The sequence below is a fragment of the Mercenaria mercenaria genome, chromosome 8 (genome assembly GCF_021730395.1).
Source record: "Mercenaria mercenaria strain notata chromosome 8, MADL_Memer_1, whole genome shotgun sequence".
Lineage (NCBI taxonomy): Eukaryota > Metazoa > Mollusca > Bivalvia > Venerida > Veneridae > Mercenaria > Mercenaria mercenaria.
This window is the reverse complement of record NC_069368.1, coordinates 20,910,810-20,935,647: the sequence shown is the minus strand read 5'-3', so window position 1 is coordinate 20,935,647 and position 24,838 is coordinate 20,910,810.

Here is a 24,838-nt window from a genome sequence, read left to right as displayed (position 1 = left end):
ATATTTGTCCTGATCTTGAGAAATGGATATGTTGCATCGGAACCTCATTATTTACTTGCGCACTTACTCGCAAATTGATAAAAATGTCGGAATATTTTCATTCCTCACACGGATGCATGCGCCTAAAGTTTAAATCATCAAAGTTTCGAACATAAACTACGGCACAATTTTTTTCTGAACATCCAATTTATTAAATTTTGCGAATGATATCTGTATTCAAACCATAACGTTATATTTTGTATGTTATTGTATTCGTTCTATTTTCAATTGTTCTAAATGACGTAAATAGAATGATTAATCTCAGAACTAAAGACCAAATGAACTTACTGGCGTGATTTTATTTAAAATGGATTTGTCTTGCTTTGTGTATGTGGTTTTGCTGGCAACATTTCAAATTCAGTACCCCGCAGTTATCAACATGTCACACACCGGGATGACTTATCGGCAAAAAAGGAATTAAAAATTGAAAGCTTCATTGAGTGGTCGTAATTGCTAATTGGAATAAAAATGTTCGTGTGAAATGAAAGAGGAGAGATTAGCTTCAAATAAATATGCATACACGATATAAGTATCGATACATTTGTTTTCTTTTCTTAGACATATTGTACATAAGAAAATTCTGAAAAATAAAAATAAAATGAAAACAAATGATGAATTAATTATCATGCTTGTATTTTGATACGACACTACTTTTTGTTAAGACCTACAATATTGACCATTTATCTAAATGTTGCAATGTGTTTATCTTTTATTTTAACTTAGCGTAAACTATACGCCATTTGAATAATGTCGGTAAAGTGTTTTGTCATGCAAGTGGATAGTTAATACGTGTCACATGTGTATGTAAATTACCATCTAAATAGATACAGTTTTTAATGATGAAAGTAATAAAATTTGTTAGTTACCATTTTGACTAGAAGAAAATTATTGTAACTTAATTGATAATCGACCAGAGTACCACTGGTTCCTCTCAAAAAATCGCAGTATTCTGTATGATATAAAAGTCTCTCATTCACCGTGTTCGTTTAACTTTTTCGTAAAAATCATCGTGATGTTTTACGAAAAATGGAACAGGAGCTAAAATACACTAATTATTGGTCTGGTCGAATACTTAGCACAATGAATAGAACCTGTTCTGTTTGTATTATATTTTAAAATATTTTTTAGCATGGATGACATAATTTAAATTTGTATTTTCTTTTCTTCTATAAGAACGATTTTTTTCCCATGATTATTACAGTGGTCCTCCATACACAACAGAAAACAATTTCATAGGCATTACAAATGAAATGTGTTAACTGCTTGATTTGTTTGTTTGTAAGGCCAGAACATTGTATTGTCTCACATGCTTTTCAAGTGATCTGTTTAATTCTAGACGTTTATATAGTCTCAACTTACCTAAGTATGTTACAGTGCAAATGTCCTAGGCTTGTATTACGTCAATTTTTAACCACTTAGTCAATTGAAACAGTTTACTAATTCTGTTTTTTTTTCAGATTAGATATGCATCAGTGATAACGACGAGAAAACAAATCTTGTAATTTTCCAAACATACTGATCGAATTACATTATGAAACAAACAACAGAAAATGTTTTGTTTTTGCATTGCGTGATTGAGGACTAAGTATGATATTGAATGTCAAAATGTTTCAAAACTTTTGCACAAATATTGATAAACACAGTATTACCCCCGTTCTTATTTTATTTATTTTACCATATATCAGATGACATTTGCATTTCTGTTACACATATACTCCATGCAAAAATTGTCTAGTTAGTATAATGATAAACCAAATAAAGCCAATAGAGAAATTAATGTTCTTTTATTGTGTTCGGATAAAACATACATAAGCAAAACTGACATTGAGAAGTACTTCTGCAATGGTCATGAAAACGGCTTGTGCGATCAGTTATTTAATACGATTAAATACCAACACTAATGCTTATGTAAACAAACACTGACAGTAAGTGCAAATGTGTGGCTGTAAGGCTGTGTTTGTGGTGCTCTGTGCTTCCAAGAGATCTACCCTTACCTATTATCTTTTGACAACTTAAACGCATTTTGAAGATTTCAATCCATGGTTTCTGCTGTTTCGTCTACTGTTACATGCTAAGGTTCACAGAAAACTTCAAGCTTATTGACCGGATTTGTGAATGCTCAACAATGTAAAATACCTTTAAGATGAAATAGTATCGTTAACAGACATGCCTTCAGATTTTTTTTGTTGGATTAAACGTCGCACCGACATATGATAGGTCATATGGCGACTTTCCAGCTTTAATGGTGGAGGAAGACCCAAGGTGCCCCTCCGCGCATTATTTCATCACGAGCGGGCACCTGGGTAGAACCACCGACCTTCCGTAAGTCAGCTGGGTGGCTTCTTCACATGAAGAATTCAACGCACAGAGTGATGCTCGAACCCAAATCAATGAGGGGCAAGTGATTTGAAGTCAGCGACTTTAACCACTCGGCCACGGAGGCCCGTACCTCCAGATCTACATGAAAAAAAAAATCGAAAATGAATAACCAAATTTGTTCAGATTGGTAGATTAATATCATTGACATAAACTACAGCTTACCTTCTTCTATTTTGTATTCTATTTCATAGTGTGACTAACATGTAAGAAGTGTTTTACAAAAGTTCCATAAACATACAGAATGTCGTTTTAATGTATATCAATTTAATTCCTACATACAGAAGGTGTTTTTAAATTTTCCAAGAAAAGATATAAATTAGGAAGTGTGCAGCTTTAAAACACATATATTCGCTTCTATTTAACAAGTTCATTTACACGACGAGATGTATGTAAGCAGATCAATATATAAAATTGTTATTCAGTCCAAGTACTGCTGGTGTGAAACACCGACCTTGATTTTTTGTTTGCTATCCTAATAGAAACGCGCTATAAATCTGAAAAGTTAACAACCATTCACAGTAAATATGTCAATAGTATATGATTTACTTCTGAATTTTCTCGATTTGAACAAATTGCAATGACTGCGAAAAAAGCCATGTAAGATAGATGTAGAGAATAAAATGTAGCCTAAGACTTTGCAGGTAAAATCAGAACAACTAATAGGAATATAAGAATAATATTCTACGCAAAACAGAATATGTCCTCTACCGGTAGGAATGCCTTCCGTCCGTCCGCAAATCTGGATCCTGGATATCAACTCAAAAAGTATTCAAGCTAGGTTAAAAAAAACTTAGTATCTGTATAGACGGCAATATGTAGTTTATGCACGTACATGAATTATGCATATAGATCAAAGGTCAAGGTCAAGGTCGCTATTGAAGGTCAAGTAAAAATTGTTTCTGCTCCATAACTTTTATTTGCATTGATGGATTATCTTGATGCTATACACAAATGTTCCCCATGATGAGAAAATGTGTAAACGCATGATATATGCTTGTCGGTTAAAGGTCAAGGTCACTGTTCAAGGTCAAGTAAAATTGTTTCTGCCCTATAACTTTTATATGCATTGGTGGATACTCTTGACGCTTTACACAAACGTTCCTCATCATTAGAAAATATGTCAACGCATGATCTATGATCTATATGTATATGTATAACATCAAACTGCTTTTGGAAATTTGAATCACATACATTACAGCAGGCGTATTTGTCAGTTTAGTTTATACTTTATTATTTTATTGTGACCCCAGTGAGGCTCGAACCAAAGACCCCTGGGTTGCGTGGCCGACACCTTAACCACAAGGCCACTGCTCCCCTTATTTTTTTATATTCATCAGTTAAAAGTCTTTTTTTTTTTGCTTCCCATGCTTGTTTTTTCTATCAGTGCCTACATGTGTTTACACTTAGGATACTTTTCTATATACAAATTAACGTTTAGTCAACCAAAAGATAAATGAGCCGCGCCATGGGAAAACCAACATAGTGGCTTTGCGACCAGCATGGATCCAGACCAGCCTGCGCATCCGCGCAGTCTGGTCAGGATCCATGCTGTTCGCTAACAGTTTCTCTGATTGCAATAGGCTTTGAACGCGAACAGCATGGATCCTCATCAGACTACGCGGATGCACAGGCTGGTCTTGATACATGCTGGTCGCAAAGCCACTATGTTGGTTTTCTCATGGCACGGCTCAAATATGCCTAAAACAAATCAAAATAACAGTCTTTACTATTCATCAGATTTCACTTGTTATGGAAGTATGCAGTTGTTTTGCTTCGTCTTTCTTGCCCAATACAGTTAATTGATATTTGGTATCAGGAAAGATCTGTTTACTGCAACGGTCCACAGTGCACGATTGTCTCGTAAAACCCACATGGAATATAGATAATGTCCTTTCAAATGGAGCATATAAAACGTTTCAAATCAACAGCCGGATACTGCGTGAATGTAGTCAAAGCATTTGTCAAAGCGTTTACAACAGACTCTCATTTGATGAAATTTTATTATTTGTGTGATTACAGCATGCAGATGCGGGTATTGCAATGAAAACAATATCATAAAATTTAACGTTTCGTAACCTTCATTTTTCTTATATACGGTTTATATTACCAACCAAATGTTTGTTAGAATAAAATATACTGACAGCAGCATTAAAATGTATATGCAAAATTTGGAAATTAGATACAGAGTATGTAGATTAAACCATTTGTTCTTATTCAACAGGTCGATTTATTTTTTAGTAATTATTATGAATTTTAAAGTCGCCATGTACTCGCTTTCTACTTTGCTAAGCCGAAAGTTGTAGTTGTAAATATGGATATACAATGTCATATTTACAAGTTATAAATTAAACTAAACAAATGGGGCTTAGGAACATACGTTCCTATTGGTTGCTAAATATACAATCATAATGAGATAAGAGAGAAATAGTACCGCAACGGTTTACGCTATTCGCCGACTGTGATAAGGATTTTAAAGCTGCACAACACAAAATTAAAGCTCAAATATACATGTAGTTACCGCATTTTTGTATAAAATGGTCAAATTCATTCATCTGCATGTGGGTGGACACATGTGCATATTCATATCTATATGTTTGTGATATATTTAGAAATCAAGTTTTATTTAAAAATCATTTAAGTTAGGATTTTTATAGCAAACACTTTTATCCGTTCTATCACGCAGTGTTAAAAGTCAGTTGATTGAATTATGTTCCTTTATTGTTAAAACTAGACGACTTCTGAAAATAGTACATTCGTCATTTGCAAATGTAGTCTGTCAAAATGACATACGTTTATTTCATTGAAATGTTCTGATCTTAAGAAAGTTTAGATATCAAAAATATGTCGTTCTGTACTCATTTTACATAGTAAATGACAAATTAAACATTTCTGTCGTGTTATGTTTTTGCAGCACCATTATACTTACCCTTTAAGAACGAATAATCTGTACATTTATCATGATTCCTTAAACAAAATATTGACGATTCATTTTTATAATTTGTATTACTGTATACACTCAACATCTGCAGCGGAAATATATGTCAGGATCACTTCCGATGGCAAACTATTGCAGCAAAATATTTGCCAGAAAATACGTCTAATTCTGTGACTGAGATGCACATTTTTCTCGGGAGACAACAGACGAAAGATATTGTCCCTAAATTGAAGAGACATTTTTGCCATAAAATTGTCTACAGTGAGTTATAAATTTAAACAGAATGATAAATGTTCCGTGTATTAAACATAATGACACTTTGTGAATCAGGCACATATGATAACAGAAAACGGAAGAAAACGAAAGAAACAGACATTAAATGCTGAATAACAAAAAAACAAAACAAACAAACATACACACACACACACACACACACACAAACCCAGAAAGTTCCTGGTGGAATCTAAGCCTTTGTTGAAGACGTTTACAGTTTTATGATAAACTAACAACTGTAGGGTCGTGATGATTCAAAAATCGATTCACCTGAAACTAAAAACCGTCACATTGTTTTGGACTTTCTTATGTATTTGTGGCTTCCAATGGTAAAAGTTTAATTTTGCTTCAACATAAAGTTAGATGGTTTACATTTATCCGAAATGAACTTCAAGCAATGCGTGATAATATACTTGGAAAGGAGATTTTCTTAATAGTAATACATTTTATATTTTTTTCATACAGCATTTATTTTGTTGTCGTGATACCGGAGAGTCAAAGGCTAGGTTAAACAACGAAAAATTACACCTTCTGATTGCTTTCATCGCTATAACTTTGGGATTGAATCACATTCCGTATATAAACATCAAAGAAAACTCTCGTTTCAACAGTTCTTTCCATGAGACATATAAAATTATGTCCAGACAAATTAGTGTCTCCATCGCATTGTTATCAAACTCTTTAATGGGACCCTCCAGTTTGGACTTATAATATATGCTTCCCGTACTGCAAAATATGATGAACTATTGTATTCAATAAAATCTTAGAAATAAAGAAATCGACACTTGACCCAGGGAGATTTATCAATTAATCAATGTAATTAAGTTAGGATTAATGTTGTCCTTTGATTATTGACGTGATGCTTCCCTTGGATCACGTCTGTTTATTTTAAATGCAAAAAATGCAATAAGAAATGCACATTTCTGTTTGTCTAACAAATGGGATTGTATAAAGGGAACTCTGTAGTACATCAAGTGGATATGTATTTATCACTTTGATTGATTTAAACCAGTTGAAGTCATTATTTTCAAATTTTGTATTCATGCACTGCATTTATCGCTGCATATTTTGAGAGAAAGTTATATTACACCTTGTGACGTGTTACAGGTCTGTTTATCTTAAGAAGTGATGTCAGTTATTATGATAAAGAACGGTAAAGTTGCTTAATTAATGTCTACAATCTTACAGTGCCTACATGTGTTAAAACTGTGGGTACTTTTCTACGTACAACTTAACGTCTAGACAACTAAGAGATAAATATTTTTAAACAAATAGAAATAACAGTCTTTACTATTTAATTCAGAATTTCACTTTTTAGAGTACAATATTGTTGTTTTGTTTCGTCCATCACTTTTGCCAAATACAGTTATATTGGTATCAGATCAATTCTGTTTACTGCAACGGTCCACAATACACATTTGTCGCGTTAATCCCACATGTAATATAGATAATGTCTTTTCACAAGTAGCATATAAAACGTTTCAAATCAGCAGCCGGATACTGCGTGACTGTAGTCAAAGCATTTGTCGAATTGTTTACAACAGACTCTCAATTGATGAAATGTTATTATTTGTGTGATCACAGAGTGCAAATGCGGGTATGGCAATGAATAAAATATCATCAAGTTTAACGTTTCGTAACCTGGATTTTTCTTCTATATGGTTTACCAACTAAATGTTCGTAAGAACAATATATAATGACAGCAGTATTTAAATGTATATGATGGGGCCTCCATGGCCGAGTGGTTAAGGTTGCTGACTCCAAATCACTTGCCCCTTATCGATGTGGGTTCGAGCCTCACTCGGGGCGTTGAATTCTTCAAGTGAGGAAGCCATCCAGCTGGCTTACGGAATGTCGGTGGTTCTACCAAGGTGCCCGCTCGTGATGAAATAAAGCACGGAGGGACACCTGGGGCCTTCCTCCACCATCAAAGCTGGAAAGTCGCCATATGACCTATAATTGTGTCGGTGCGACGTTAAACCCAACAAAATAAATAAATTAAATATATACTTAAGGACAATGAAAACGCACGCCCGCATTATATGCATTTTATTACATGAAAACAAAACACTAACGACTCCATCAATATATATAATGACTCTATTAAAGAACGCAAACTTAAAAGCTGAAAATAATTCAAAATGTTTAAAATCAAATGCACACCAGTCCATCGAAGTACCTTAGGTGAAAATCCCAAAATCACACTTTTTCATCACAGTAATGCAAACTTAACAAAGGCAAAAAACCAAAATAAAAATCCAAAACAAAGTCACTCATAAATGTCTATTCGTAATGTCACCGTCGGCATCTTTAGAAACGACAATGTCCTCCATCAGCTGTCCCATCTGTTTAAGCGCTAAGCGTCTTCTTGCAAGTCTATGGCGTGGTAATAAGCGTGTGCCACGGTATGGCCTGTGACATCGAAGACCAGCATCCCTCAAACGTCGGCGAATGGTTCGAGCAGAGACCGTCGGATTTCGGTGTCCTGCAATAGTTCTAGCAGTTTCTGCTGGTGTCCTAAACCGATTGGCAATGTGTACCTGGCGAATGTTGATATCTTGGCGTGCTGTCGTCACCCTCCGCTGGCCTGGTCTCGGTCGGTCGTTGACGGTACCAGTTGTACGAAAACGCTGGTGAAGCCGAGAAATTGTTGACCGATGGACACCAAAACGGTTGGCGATTTGTTGGTAAGATACACCAGCCTGAATCTGTCGTAAACTACTCAGCGGTTATTTCTTTGTAGAACAATTGCGTACAATTTGCTAGCAAGTCCGAGTAGTTTTTTCAAATTTAGTACCTTTGATAGAGGAAAATTGTGTGTGCATACAATTTCCATGGGAGCTTTTGACAAAACATTACGATTTCTAAAACTGACCATTGGCATAGTTTAATATTAATTTTCATAAAGATTTTAATTGCTCATTTGTGTCTAACATTTCTAGAAAGGTGTGAAAAACAAGTTAATAACTAACAGTTTAAAAAATTAAATAATTTCATTTCATAAAGTAACAATGAATTGGTTCATTCTGTTTTCTGTTGTGATCTTATCACAATTAGCCAAAAGTGTTACTTTTGATTTTTGGGGTACTGTTTTTATTACGCAATAACTTTTTTACTATGCAAATAATTTTCATAATTTTGGTATCTAAATGACCGCAATGCATTCGGTTTTATGAAACTGTGAAAACATATTTATAAGAAAAATATTTTCCTTGTTAAAATGCAACTATCCTGACCGTGCGTTTTCATTGTCCTTAAGTATATATGCAAAATATGGAACTCAGATACGGAGCACGTAGATTAAACACCTTTTCTTATTCAGCACTTTTATTTCTTTTGTAGTAATTGTTATAAGTTTGAGAGTAATCGATTTCTAATAGCTAAGTTCTAGTTGTAAAAATTGCTTGCTTAATATACACTAATATTGAGATAAGAGAGAAAAAGTACGGTATATCCTAGTCACCAAGCCCTTTCTATGGCTATGATATGGATTTTATAGCTCCACAACACAAGATAGAAATGAATGAGAGCATACATATATATCTCGCAGTTTTGTATTAAATGGTCATATGTACTAAATTGCATTTGGTTGGGCATATCCATACCTATATGTTTGTTCTATATTCAGAAATCAAGTTTTGTTTGAAAACATGTAAGTTTGTTTTTTATTGCAAACATTTTCATAAAGATTTTATCGTACAATGTTAATAGTCAGTTTACTGAATTATGTTTCTTTTATTATCAAAAGAAGACGACTTCTGAAAATGGTACATGTAGTTTTTCAAAATGGTATACATTTATTTCATTGAGATGTTCTTAAATTAAGAAAATTTTGTTATCAACAATATATGATGCATTTTATGAATTGTATTAAAATCAGGTTGTATTTCTCGTTTTGCTAATAGTACAGTATAGTTCCGCTAATAAGACCACTTCTAATATTTCAAAATCATGCAAAAAAATGGAAATTTTAAAGAACCAAAGTGTAAAATATAGAGCAAAAAGCGGTCCACTAATAAGACCGATTCACCATTGAGACCACCATTTTGCCTGGTCTTATTAACGGAACTTTACTTATAAAGATAGATCTGATTGTCTTTATAGAAACAATATCAATGAATTTGACATATCATAAGGTTTGTCTTGTACGAAAGACATCAAGCTAGCTCGAAGAAGGTTGTTGTTATATCAATGTTATCAAAAGTACCTGAAATTAAAATACCTTACGGGTACTATTGGTCATCTCCTGTCTTAAACTGCAAAATCAACATATGATCTGAACTTGGTCGATGTGATTTAAAGCTGAACAAAAAAGAAAAACAACAACAACAAAAGGAAACCATTTGATTTTTTTACATAATTATCTTCACTCCATAGTATAATTAAATTTGTTCAAGTTAAAATTCTATCCCAGAATAATACAAATAAATACAGGAAAAATAATGTCTTAACATTGGCAACAAAAATTACTGTCTGACTTACTGTACATATTCAACATTCGAAGCGGAACTAGATGTCAGGAACACTTCCGGTGACAAACTGTTGCAGCAAATTATTTGCCAGAAAAACACGTCTAATTCAGAGACTTTAGAGATGCGTATTTTCTTGAAAGATATTGTTCCCAAATTGAAGAGCCATTTCTGCCATAAAATTGTCTACAGTGAGTTATAAACAGAATGACAAATGTGTCGTGTAAACATAATGGCACTTTGTGAATAAGGCACATATGCTAATGGAGAACGGACGAAGAAAACGAAAAAACAAAACAGACATTAAATGCTGAATAAACAAAAAAAAAAAAAAAAAAATAAATAACTAGACAGTTCCTGGTGAAATCAAAGCATTAGTCGAGGCAGTTTACAGTTCTATGATAAACTAACACATGTATAATCGTGATGATCACCTGACACTAAAAACCGTCACATTGTTTTGGACTTTCTTATGTATTTGTGGCTTCTAATTTTGCCTCAAGATCATGTTAGATGGTTTACGTATATCAGAAATGAACTTCAAACAATGCGTGATAATAGACTTGAATGGGGGAATTTCTTTGTAGTTATACTTTAACAATTTTTTAAAGAGTATTATTTTGTTGCCGTAATACCGGAGAGTCAAAAGTCTAGATTAAACAACTAAACATAGCACCTTTTGATTTCTTTCATCGCTATAACTTTGGGATTGAATCACATTCCGTATATAAACATCAAAGAAATCTCTCGTTTCAATAGTTTCCATGAGACATATAAAATTATGTTCAGACAGATTAGTGTCTCCATCGCATTGTTATCAAACTCATTGATGTGACTCTACAGTTGGGACTTATGATATACGCTTCCAGTACTACAAACTATTCTGAATGATTGCCTTTGTCGAATTCTAGACTTACTGCATAAAATCTTAGCAATCGACAAATTCTACACTTGACGCTCAGTCAAAGAGTTCAATTAATAAATCAATGTCATTAAGTTAGGAATAATCCTGCCCTCTGATTACCGGCGTGATGCTGCCCTCTGATTACATCTGTCTATTTTGCATTTAAAATTGGCAATAAAAACGCGATGTCTGTTTGTTTAGCAAATAGAAGTGTACAAAGACAACTATGTAGTAAATCGAGTGGACATGTTTAATCAGTTTGACAGATGCAAACCATTTGAAGTTATCTGTAAAATGTTCCTCAATTTTCGTATACATGTACCATATTTATCGCTGCATATTTTGACAAAATGTTGTATTTTATTCTACATCTAAAACCTTGTTGCGTGTTAGAGAACCATTTCTTATTATGGGTTTGTTTGCCATAAAATGTGGTCAGTCATTATGAAAAGGAACGATAGAGTTGATTAATTATTTAATGAGTACTGAATAACTAACAGTCAAAATTTACACATCATTGAATATTCATTATCATTGTAACTTTTATCAGCGCAAAAAGGTATTATTTATGTATGTTTGGTTTGTCAAGGTAAATTTATTCCGGGTCTTTCTTACTAGACTAATAGAACATCTCTCCGTAAGGATGTTGTTTCGTTTGCAATGTTAACATGTTACACTACTTCCTTATAAGACAATAAGATCAGACACGTTTAAGCACCCAGCAATTGCCTGAATCATTTTCCTTTAGCTTATCTGCTTTCAAGCATACATACGAACTGAAATGTGTCAATAGTGGCGTAAAAAAGCTGTGAGGTAAGCAATGGCAAAAATTAAACAAAGAACATTTTAAGTCAGGTACAGCGAAAATCGCATGTCATGACACATTGCTTGTTGTACCTAATAAATAAGTTTATTATTTTAAACATTAAATTTTCAATATGTTAACAATCATCTGAAAGACTGAAGTACACCAGTTACACAGATTTTTATTGATCATTGTGTGTGACTATGTTTTGAAACGCCAGAGAAAGTAACATAATTTTTTAGCCTTTTAAAAATGTATTTTAAAACCAGTTAAGACTTGATCTATTTGTCCTCTTTCCAAATAAACACATATAACCAGAACACACTTTTTTTGTATAAACTGATGAGAATAGGCGTCATCAGTTTAATGACAAAATCTAAACACCTTGCTACTTCAAATGCTTTGGTATATGCCTTTCTCTTGCTCATGAACACGATCAAAGGAGAAGGTTCACTTTTGCCCAACAATGCCCTAAAAATGAAAGTCACAAAATGGAGTGAAGAACAAGTTTTCTTTCATCAAGAAGTATTGTTTTATCAAACTGCAAGAAATATTTTACAATTTATTCATTATAACGGAAATAGAAATACTTTTAACATTACGGGTATGGGAAACCTTCAGTTTTTAACTAAAGTTTTAAAGAAAACTAAAATTTTCAATACGCATAGAGCTGGCGACCACAATAGAAAAATGAGCATACATTTTGTGAAAGAAGCTGGACCTATGGTCAAAATATTTTTGTGGTCCCTGAGTGTGCTCACTACTATTCATATACCTACGTGACCTAAATATAGCAAAAAGTGCTCTTTTTTTTCAAAAATCAGTGCTTTAAAAAATGTTCAGTGACATAGTTTGGTCAAAATGATAAAGTTGTTTCTAAAACACTGAATTCACTATGCAGGATAAACATTCTGGTAGCAAACAGTGTTTATCTTTTTCTATTTATAACAAATTTTCCAAATTGTGTAAGAGATATAAGGCTTAAGTGAACTATATACTTTAAAGAATTACTGCTAAAAACCAAACAAAATATGAGTAAAATAATTCTCTTAGTTCTGTACATTCAGGATACATTAATAAGCAATTACAATTTCCTTTTCTATCATGTAGATATAAATCGAACAATATACTGGTTGCATTTTTAATATTCTTTTTATATTTTGTACCAATAACAAAGATTGTTAGTGCAGTTTCACGTTGCCACAATTGCAGTATGCATTTACTGACACTAAAAATGTGGCTGAAACTGTTTGTTCATTCCAATGTAATAAGTCTTTGTCTTACGTGCGGTACTTTTATAAACATAGATATTTTTAAGTACAAAACTGAAAAAATGGCGTTAAACATTTTAAACCCATTGTTAACATTTATTGTTTATATGTACTTATATCACAGTAGGCAAAATTGTGCATATGTCCATATGTTAAAAGGAATTGTGTTGTGGAAAAATGACATAAAATGACATTTATGCTGTTTTGTCGTTAAATAAAGCAGTTCTTGGTTAACAATTTTCTTGAAGTACGAAAACCGTTATAAGTCTGGAATATTAAAATAACACGAAACTAAAGGTCACTCATCTTGTAAATAATGTGACTAGTACATCCGAAAATAGCATTATATATATTATTCAGGCAAAGAGATGTAATGATCTCCAGTGTTACGTTAAAGCCCCCGTAAATATTACATATGTTAGAGTCATGTTAGTATTGTTATTTGTATATTGTCCATTTTGTCTAAAAGTGAGCGGAAAAAAAGAAGTTTTTTTTTAAAGGTCGACCATGGTTTTCATATAGCTGCTAACTTTCCATCATTGCAACAGTATATTTGAGTAAATATCTAATGCATTTTTCCTCGACTCCTTGCAAAGTAACAGTTCACTTAAGGTGGAGAGAGAGAGAGAGTTTGTTTTTAAAATGTCGACAATGGTTTTCATTTGCTTTCAAAGTTTTCATCATTGCAACACTATATCTGCGTAAAATTGCATGCATTTTTCTACGACTCCTTGCAATTTAACATTTTACTCGCAATAAACTTTATCGCTGCAAATTATGCCATTTATATTTGAAAACATCTCTGCTGCTTTTTTCATCTTACATAACTAATTTCTAGTATTTAAGTTTAGGCTTGCCAAGGAAACTGAGGTTCAAAAGGAATGATTAGAATCTGAGACAAAACCACATAATTAAAGAGATTCAATTAACTTTTGAAAGTATTCAGCATCAATTGTATATATGTACACGTTTAACAGTAGCTTAGAAGATTCTACACTTTATTTTGTCGAAAAAGATTGCCTTGCTGATAAATGAAGCGGCTGTTATTCTTTAGTAATGCCAGACAGAACGAAATTCCATGAAAACTGGGAATATAATTACAGTCAAAATATAGTCAGCGGAAATAAATAATTATATTTATATTAGTCGTGAAACATTCGTTAAGACCAAACATTTAATCCAGTCAAACTGAAATGCAATTCCTTCCGTACATATCGTCTTCAACTACATTTAGATTATTGAGAAAGAGCTTTGATTTCTTTATGTTGACTGACAATGTTTTAGTTCTAAATCATTGCTTTCAAAAATATTCTAAAACTTGTCTAGGCTAAACATACTATTTTTGTCCAGCACAAAACGTGACCTAATGATATTAAGTATGTGCAAAAAACTGCTGACTGAAACAATTTAAGGACATGAACTTAAACTGATTTTTAATGGAGTACTGAAAACGTTTTAGACAGTCTTAGCGCTGCAATTACATATAGATAACAGTGGATTCAGTATCAAGGTTTCAAGAATAATGGCGTTCAAAAGAAATTATGGCTACGGCTGCATTTAAGTTGTGTTTTGTATTCGAGGCTTTTAAATACGTTTCAAAACCAAAATCAATATTGAATTAAAGTCATTCAGAATATTATATTTGTAGCAGTCGATAGAGTTTCATTTTACGCTTGCGTTGTAATGCCAAATGGTTGTTTTGATATTAATTAAATAATAGGTATATCAAAACCAATATCACGTAAATTACGATTTCACAAAGGTATCAAAATCTTTATTAGTGCCTAGATTGTTATTATTAAAAACTGCTTACGGATGCATTGATATTAAACACGTATCTCACGGATGTGTTAATTATAAAGATTTGACATTCATGGAAAATACCTGTGGACAAATAAAGATCTTATCTGTTCCCTGAAGGCTAGTTAAAAGTTAAAAATGATACCTCGGAAATTTGTTATAATATTTTCTAAACAATCTATTAGTATCTAAATTTTACGTGCGGTTACAGTAGTGTATCTGTTGTCCTACGTTTGTGTTTCTTGAAGGCATACTTTTGATTGTAAACCCTATGTCTTCGCGATTCCATACACTTTGATGATTTATCCCATAAACAGATTTTAAAAGCAATATTTCTCACGGAGAAATGCTGCATCAATCGAGCGAGCCAGCTTACCGTTATTATTGGCAAACTGCTTCTTAATGGTGCGTTCTTCATGTTGCCCCAAAAATTCAGTAAGAACCCGATTCTTATTTCATAATTTTTAACTGACAGGTTTAGTTGGGAAGGTCATGATAAGACCCCAATCAAGTGATAAAGGCAATTTATTTATCAGACTCATTTATTTGTGGTGTACTTTACAGGAATGCAGTGACATACTGATGTTATGAAGTGTGAAAATATTTAATTAAACATTTCACTATAAAAGCTAGTTATCGAACAAATGACTCTTTTAATTCTTTGCTCAACATAATCCTTTGAAACAAACTGAAAACAGTCCGTCATTTTGCTAGACATTCACATCTGTTTTGGCTCTAAATTACAGACAAAATAAATGATGTAATTCGCACTCAGCTTACCTTTGAAGACACAAATTTATTTGACAACAGCAATTTCATGGTTAATTATTTAATAAACTACTTATATTTTATTGATTTCATAATACCCAGTTAAATCTCATCCATAGAAGCAACAAGGAAGTGAAAGCAATTCAAAACAATCATATAACAAGAAAACAAACACATGCACAATAAAAATGTTCTCCCAATTATAATTTTCATTAAAATCAAAATTAAAATGCAATCACAGAAATACGGAACGTGAAAAAAGCATCTGGCGTAATGTAAATACATGTAAATGTACTAATGTTATAACGAAGACAAATTGTTGCCGTAAATCATTCGCTAGAAAAAATATGTCTCATTTTGCGACTTACGGAATTTTTTTTTCTTTGGAGAAAGCAGAAGAAAATTATTGTTCCTAAATTGAAGAGACATACAATTGTCTATAGTGAGTAATAAAGAAAATGACTAATGTCGTGTTAACGTAATAAAACTTTCTGACACAGACATGAATGAAACTAAGGAACGATGAGTGTCATTCATAAAATATAGAGAAATGGAAAGAAACGGTAAGAAACTCTTATTACCCTGATGACAATGAGAGTTGTAATGCAGCAACATGGTTCAAGCGTTGACTCAACTGATACTAGGCATTTTAAATTTGTCATGGACTATTCATTGTTTCTGTGGCGTCCAATTATTCACCTTTTATTTTGTTTTGATGCCATGTTAGTTATCACATTTTTTTTTAGAAATGAAAAGATCTTTGCCTTATCCAAGTATTGAATAGTGGGTGGTGAAATTAATAATGGTTCTTACATTACATATTTTGGCAAACTTTGTAAATATGTTGTTTTTGTAAATGTCCGCCTTGTATCATTAAGATTTCATGGAGAACATACTAGCATTTTTTTTTGGTTCGTTCCGTCGTTATCAATTTAGAATTCAATCCGATTTAATGAATACACATTAAGGAAAGGAATGGTTATTAAACTTGCCATGGTTATGATAACTGTTTCCACCAGACAAATAAAATATCGTATAGACAGATTAGTTTATCCGCTGCCAATAAATATTGCCCTACAGTTCATGGCCATACGATATCTCGTACATTTGAAATATCGCAAAAAAGTTCTGAACTGATGTTATGCGACTACAATGGCTTTTCATAGAACGTTGGAAATTGCGAAATTCGTCATTTGCCTCAGATGGTCCCATTTATCTAATACATTTAGTTATGCGTTATGCTATCGTTTGATTGGAGGAAATGTGTACATGTAAGTCGTTTATCGACTCGCTTTACTTCAGACACATATCTATGGCATTCATGAAAAATATATGCGGGTATGGTATCATATTAATTAAAGTAGTGATGTTTAAAGCGATAAACTACATTTTGGTACACTGTCCTGTTTCCATTTGTATCATTGCTGTAAAAATTTTAACGCACTAATACTTAGTTACTCAACTATATCAAAATATCTCAGTTTAGGATTTTGTCCTAGAAAATCTTTATAAAAAGTGATCGGAATAAAATGTACACTTCCATAACAAATTGTATCTGACCCTTAGAGCGATTTTAATGGTATAAACACATTTCCATTTGAGATAAAGCTGTTGTTAGAATCTGCAGCATGCATCATGTAACAACACTGTAATGATACTAAAGAAAATCCTCAACTTCTCTCTAACTGCGATTATAACTCAAAGTAAATACATGTATCACTAAACTGATTAGTATTGACAGTAAATGATTACACAAGCTAGTACACATCACTGTAACAGCATGTAACAATGTTACTCATATGTCAAAACATAGAACAAAAACGTGCGTACGTGAATGTTTTGTCACGTCAAAGCCATAAAATGTACATTATCTGCGACAATAATGTGGCGGCGTAGTAAGCGAGATCTAAATGGTTTACATAGGCCTTTGATGATAAAGCCAAAACATCATCTAAACACTGTTTTTAACATAACCGCTCGGGTTGTCACTGATCATTTGAAGTGATCTTGTTTACTATATATTTGATAACTGTAATAACAATTCAAAACCTACAATAAAAATCATTCGTATGTGCTCATTAGTTTTACCTCATAAACACACTCTTCGCCATCGTAATGCCTCACTTCACCATCGTACTGTTGTGCTTTGCCATCGCACTGTCGTGCTTCAACGTCGTGGTATCACCATCGCGCTGTCACGCTTTACTTGCAAAAATACAAATCTATTGTCCTTATTCTTCTGTTTATTAGTTTTACCTCCTAACATCCTGTTAGGATTTTTATTAACGGAAGCTTTGTTTGCCTTTTTCCGTGTATCATGTTCAATGAAACTCACAGCTCTTTTACAAATGTAGCTACACTTTATACAAGAAGAAATAAATGCATGTACGATGTGCTCATAAATATATGACCCCGGTTGAAAAGTTTACCCTTTTCTACACAAAATACAATACAAATGTACACAGTATGAAAATTCTGCCCCAGTTATATAAGAGGCATTGTTTACCATTATTTCTTAAGATCAGACATTATGGTGGAACATAGTTATTGCTGTTTAGCTTCATATATTTTGCGTAATTTTCCATTTCTCAATTGTTTAAAATAACTTTATTATTAGCTTAATCCTGTAAAAGACAACCTATATATGCGTGACCGTTGTACGTGTACATAGATCGTATGGTTTTATTACAAATATTTGACAGTCTTAAAGTGGTAAATCTAAACAAAGAGCAAAATATAAATTATGATCCTATCATACGCACTATAAATTTATCTGATCTTGAGAATTGATGTGTTGTATCGAAAACCTCATTAGTTACTTGTGTTCCACTCATAGATTTGATAAGAATGTCAAAACATTTTAAATATAATCCTCACACGGATGCATGCGCCTGAAGTATAATTCACCACAGTTTCCAATATGAACTTCGACACGATTTTATTCTTAGTATTCATCTTATTACATTTTGAGAATTCTATCTGTTTTTTAACTATATATTATTTCTTCATTCTATTTTCAATTGTTCTAAATGACGTGAGTTAAATGATTAATCTCAGAAGTAGAGACCAAATGAACTTACTGATGGGAATTTATTTTAGCTAATGGATTTTTCTTGTTTTGTATGTGTGTTTTTGCAGGCAACATTTTAACTTCAATACCCGGCAGTTATCAACATGTCACACTCTGGGATGACTTATCGGCCAAAAAGGAATTAAAAATTGATAGCTTCATTGAAATGGTCGTAATGGAAATTGGAAAACAAAATGTTCGTGTTAAATGAAAGAGGAAACCCCATAAGAGTGCAGTTAAACGATGCATGTAAATGTTACACACTTTTCTAAATTTGACAGTACATTTAAAATGACTCACTTATATTTGTCTTATAGCTTTTCTTAAAACAATAAAGATGTATTTTCTAAGGAATATAAACATTCTATTGAAAGGAAAAACACAACCAGACTCAAAACAAACTATACATATCGTGACTAGTACTGAAATCCAAAATAGTTCTATTCGAAATTTCGTCCTGCAACCTACTTTCATTTATAAGCAAATAAGAAATTCCTTCCAAATAAAATTGGCATTATATAATTATTTTATACTGTTATTGTCATTATTACTCTTAATATGCTACTACTAGTATGTAATTAAAATGTTCAAAACTGTAATACAGCCCACTACCACGATGACAAATGTAAGTTTTCAGCTTCAACTCCATCAATATTATCGTATGTGTCTCTTTGCAATTGATCAGTCTGTTACCATCAATATTCTCAGTTATTTATTAAAACTAAAATGTAAACATTTGCAGTTTTCATCTGCAGCTGAATCTATTCCGACATATAGTGCGGTTTTGAAACTTGATTAATCATACATGGATATAAAAAGTTCACCGACATGTTGCAACTATTTCTTTAACTAACACTTTTATTTTAACTTTTTTTCTTCTGACGTACGGTACTAGTTAGTTAAAAAAATGACCAAAGACCCTAACCCATTAATGACATTTCTGAAGATTTCTACTACAGACACAATTATAAAATCAAACTAGCATCCAGTCTACATCCGCGCTCTGTTTCGAGTACTCTTTCTATTTTATCAAGGATGCTACATTTGATAAGCATTTTGAGTGTTACTGGTATTTATATCTTACGATAATATATCTCATTGCATTTGTGAAAGCCCCGTCAAATCATCCAGTAAAAGAATTCATTTATGTTGTGCGAGCGTTTAGGTCCGGAAGGAACTGCTTTGATAATGAAATTTTAGTGTCACGTGTATGATATAATGCCGTTTAATAAAAGTAAGGTGCAGATTTTGTTTACCACATGCTATTTTCCTGATTGCTTTCTAGGAAGCAACACATTTTCCGTAAATTGTAAAGGCATGCAATTTTAGACTTTGCTAAAATCGTTTGTTGCAATAAATTGAGTGGCACATGATCTAATATGGGCCGATAGATTTCCCAAAAGAAAATGTCGAACACATATTTTAGAAGATTCAATGTTGACAGCAGTTCATCAAATATTTTCAGAGAATCTGTTAAAAACATCACACACAATGTAACAACATGTAGAATGTACATGTCGCCCTTACTACTTTTTATTACATTTTCTTCACTGAATTATCGAAATATTAGAGTGAAATATATGTTGTAGTACTATTTTCACAATTAAACTATCAAGTTAGAAATTACTATATAATGGACAAATTTAGTCAAAAAATGAAATAAAAAGAGCATTTGTTTGTTTTACATGTTCGATCAAAATTTCTTTCATTCATGAATACCGCATCTAACATTTTGAAATATTACATGTGGTGTTCACTCATGAAAGACATTTCAACCATACACTGACACAAACAAATATCCTTTATGTATCACATGGACTATAAGTATTAAGACGTTTTTAATTTAGTTTCCTATGTAATGTACAGGGGAAAATCTATTGATAACAGTAACATTTTAGGTTACATATATTTACATTTCGTTTAGTAAAAATAAATCACAGATAAATTGACCAAGTTATTTGAACTTATATAATTTGAATAGTCTGACAACTTATAATATTTACAAAATAAACTAATACTGTATTCGACATTTTACGTTTCCTCGTTTAGCTCGATTGTGATGAAAACTTCAAGCTTATTTGAACCACTCTCGAGTCCACATCCAGGGAAAACCAGTACTGGTGTCATACGAGAAGGCGTGGTCTCAAGTACGCCTTTTCCAGCAAGTTAACATTTTTTAAAGATGTAGGAATTATAATCATACGAAAACATGTTGAAATAAATCATCGTTTATCGTGACATATGGCATCACAAGACATGTCCTGCCAGAGTTATCATTTTGTGTTTATATAATGAATTCAGCATAGTGTCAGAATAATTCGTAGCTGTCTGTTGCAAAACAGCGTTAAACAAGAAGTTGTAGATATATTTTGTACACTAGCTATAACAGCAGAGAGAAATAAGTTTATCTGTATTTACATGTTGCTACATTAAACAACTTGTTAAACCTCGCTGATAAAATATTCCCTGCAGTATTGGGCAAAAGTAATTAGGTGTTGACAGGTACATAGAATTTTACACAATTTTAGGAGAGTTTATCAGTTTTGGTCGCGCTTTAGCGAGAGAAAGACGCATGTTATACATTTTTAATGTTGTTTAGAGTCAATTGGTGGCTCGATTTTTCGAAGGAAAGATTTGTTTCTTGATTTATTTGTTGGAGATTGGTGGCATACATTTTATTGTACATAATTGTTGATTTGCTCGGCGAATATTTTGGTTGTTTGGTTGTTTAATTGTAGTTTTGTTTTGAAGCTGATAATTGATTGTTGTAGGTTGGAATTGTTGGTTCTTTTGTGAATTGAAGTTTATGATTTGGCTGGTTGTTTGAATGTGTGTGTTGATGAGTTCTTTTGTGTTTTAGAGATGTATATCTGATTTTCTGCAGTTTGGTGGTGTATCGTTCGAATATATATATTGCTCTGAGTTTTGCAGATTAATTGTTTGGTTTGGAATGGTTGTTGGTTGAAGCTTGTGCTGGCCGAGCATAAGTATTGAGATACTTGCGATTTTTGTATATCGTATATACCTGCGTACATGTGATAAAGTTTGACGAAAAGCGGTACAAATTTAGTTATACTTGTACACAGAATGTCTGTGGTGTGTGTTTGATCTAGGTGTAAATAGTACGTCAGCATGCTTAAGTATATAATGTATATACAGTGACAAATATACAGAAAAACTACAAAAAAATACACACAAGAAAATACATAAGGAAACAATTAAGTGCTAGTTTCCGAGGTAAAGATTAGCCTTAGTCAGGCTGTGCACACTAACTCCCTAACAGTTGGTAACGCCTCGCACCGGCCGCCATCAAATCCTGACAAACTGGGGGCTCGTCCGGGATCTTTACCAAACTGGCTAATAACTAGCAAAATATTGTTTGAGTGCATGTTAAAATACCGTGTTATTTAACGGTGTTTTGAAGTACTGAAAAAGTGTTCAAACGGCGTTCAACATAGAGTTTTTCAATTGAACAGTATTAGTTGAATACTGAAATTTTAATGATGGATTATGATAAATGGGTTTCGTTGGGCGAGAGATTAGGCTTAAAGGAAGATGCTTACTAGAAAACGTGCAGAAGAAAGAAGCTGAATGTCTCGAGATGGACGAACGTAGGGAACGGCGCGACCAGGAACGTCGGCGCGTAGATGCTGAAATGGAGGGAAAGAAACGCTCATTCGAGCTTGAAAAGTGCAAATACATGGCAGATGAGGCCGAGAAGCAGAAGCATATAGAGCTCAAACTCAGAGAGCAAGACATTGAACTTATGCGACTGAAAATAGAAGCAGGGGCGTCAGCCGATATCAAGCCTTCAGTTGAGGCACCGCATAGCAGAGGTCTTAGGCCAAAGCTTCCAAAATTTGAAGAGAATAAAGACGACATGGATGCTTATCTTGAACGGTTTGAAAGATTTGCACGTAGCCAAGAATGGAAAGAAGATACTTGGGCCATAAGCTTGAGTTCTTTGTTAACTGGGAAGGGTCTTGAAGTATACACTAGAATCCGGAACAAGCTACAGATTACCAGTTATTGAAAACAGCTGTTCTTAAAGGATACCAGCTAACGGAAGAAGGTTTTCGGGCTAAATTTAGAGAAGGTAAACCAGAGAAAGGGGAGACGGTTTTTCAGTTCATGGCTCGTCCTGATAGATACTTCAGCAGATGGACGGAAATGGCGGAGGCCACAGATACGTACGACAAGATGAAATACTTAATTATTAGAGAGCAGTTTACTAGAACCTGTTCACCAGACTTAGCGATTTTCCTTAAAGAAAGGAAACCTAAAAGCCGCAACGACGTCATTACTCTGGCAGAGCAGTACATAGAAGCTCACGGTGGTACGATTACGTACAGTAAGAATCCTAAATCTAATAATAACTCCACACCAAGTTCAGTCGCCAAGCCCAAAGCCCCCGTCCTATGATAAGGCAGTGCATAAGAAAGTCACTTGTTTTATTTGCAACAGAGATGGTCACATTGCGAAAGATTGTCGTGATCAAAACAGAAAACGATATGGTGCAGCTGGGATGATGTACAGAGGTCAAAATGGTGGTAGTTACCACGAAAGGCGTGATCCGTCACCAAAGAATTGGCGCATGCGGCCGACAGCAAATAAGCGTGATGGTAGACAAGGTAATGAGAAAATATCGGGCATGTGCATGTCACTTTCTCCGCAAAGCTCATACGAAGGTTGCATAGAAAAGGGGAAGCTCAAGCTAGCTAATGGGAATTCAGTTCCAGTAGTTACTAGTGGTTGTACTATTGAATCATTAGAAGAGAAGGTGAAAGGCAGTTAGACTTGAAGCAGGGTTATGTCGGAGACCAAGAAGTTAAAGTACTTAGAGACACAGGGTGTGAGTTAGCAGTTGTTAGAAAGAAGTTTGTTACAGAAGATCAAATGTTGAAGAAAAACTGCGTAATGATAGCAATTGACGGACGTACAAGAATAGTCCCTATCGCAGAAATTAACATTGACACACCATACTTCAGTGGTGAAATAGAGGCTATGGTTTTAGAAACCGTAATTTGTGATTTGGTATTAGGCAACATTAGTGGCGTGCTAGATAAACCAGATGACAAATGGGTTGGTCGTGATGCTAGTAAGGTAGAAGCAACGGACACAAATGTAGCTGCTGTAGTCACAAGGGCACAAGCAGAGAAGGAGAAGAAGCCTATGAAGCCACTTAAGGTACCTGTAATTAAAGAAGATGAAATAACGGTTGAGTTGCTTAAGAAAGCACAGTCAGAGGATAAGTCATTGAACAGGCTACGCAGATACGCCGAAGAGCCGAAGAGAAAAAGATAAAGTCGACAAAAGGTGGCAATAAGTACAGATACGAGATAAGCAAAGACGTATTGTACAGGATCTTTTAGACAGTGAAGGGCGATAATAAAGTAGAAACCAAGCAGATAGTGGTTCCGAAGATATACCAGAAGCGTGTTATGTCTTTAGCACATGAATCTATAGTGGGTTGACATCTTTCAGTTCGCAAGACTGTGGACAGAATACAGTCAAGCTTCATTGGCCAGGAATATCAAGTGATGTCACAAGGTTTTGTCGTTCATGCGATATTTGCCAGAAAACAGTACCGAAGGGTAAAGTTCAGAAGGTACCTCTTGGTGAGATGCCAATCATCGATGCTCCATTTCAACGGGTTGCTGTTGATTTGATTGGGCCAATTTCGCCTGTTTCAGACAGTAGTTGATTATGCTACGCGTTATCCAGAAGCAGTTGCTTTACCAAGAATAGAGACAGAAAATTTTGCAGAAGCATTGTTAGACATATTCTCGAGAGTAGGTTTTCCTTCTGAAATTTTAAGCGACAGAGGCAGCCAGTTTACATCGCAACTTATGGAAGAAGTATGCAGGCTCGTGTCCCTTAAACAGTTGTTTACGACACCTTACAATCCAAAATGTAATGGCCTTTGTGAGAGAATGAATGGAATTCTCAAAAGTATGCTAAAGAAAATGTGCCAAGAGAGACCCAAAGACTGGGATCGATATATATCTGCTGTACTATTCGCATACAGGGAAGTCCCACAAGCCAGTACAGGATTTTTCCCATTTGAATTGTTATATGGTAGAACAGTGGGAGGGTCCATTTGCAGTAGCTGAAGTTGTAAACAA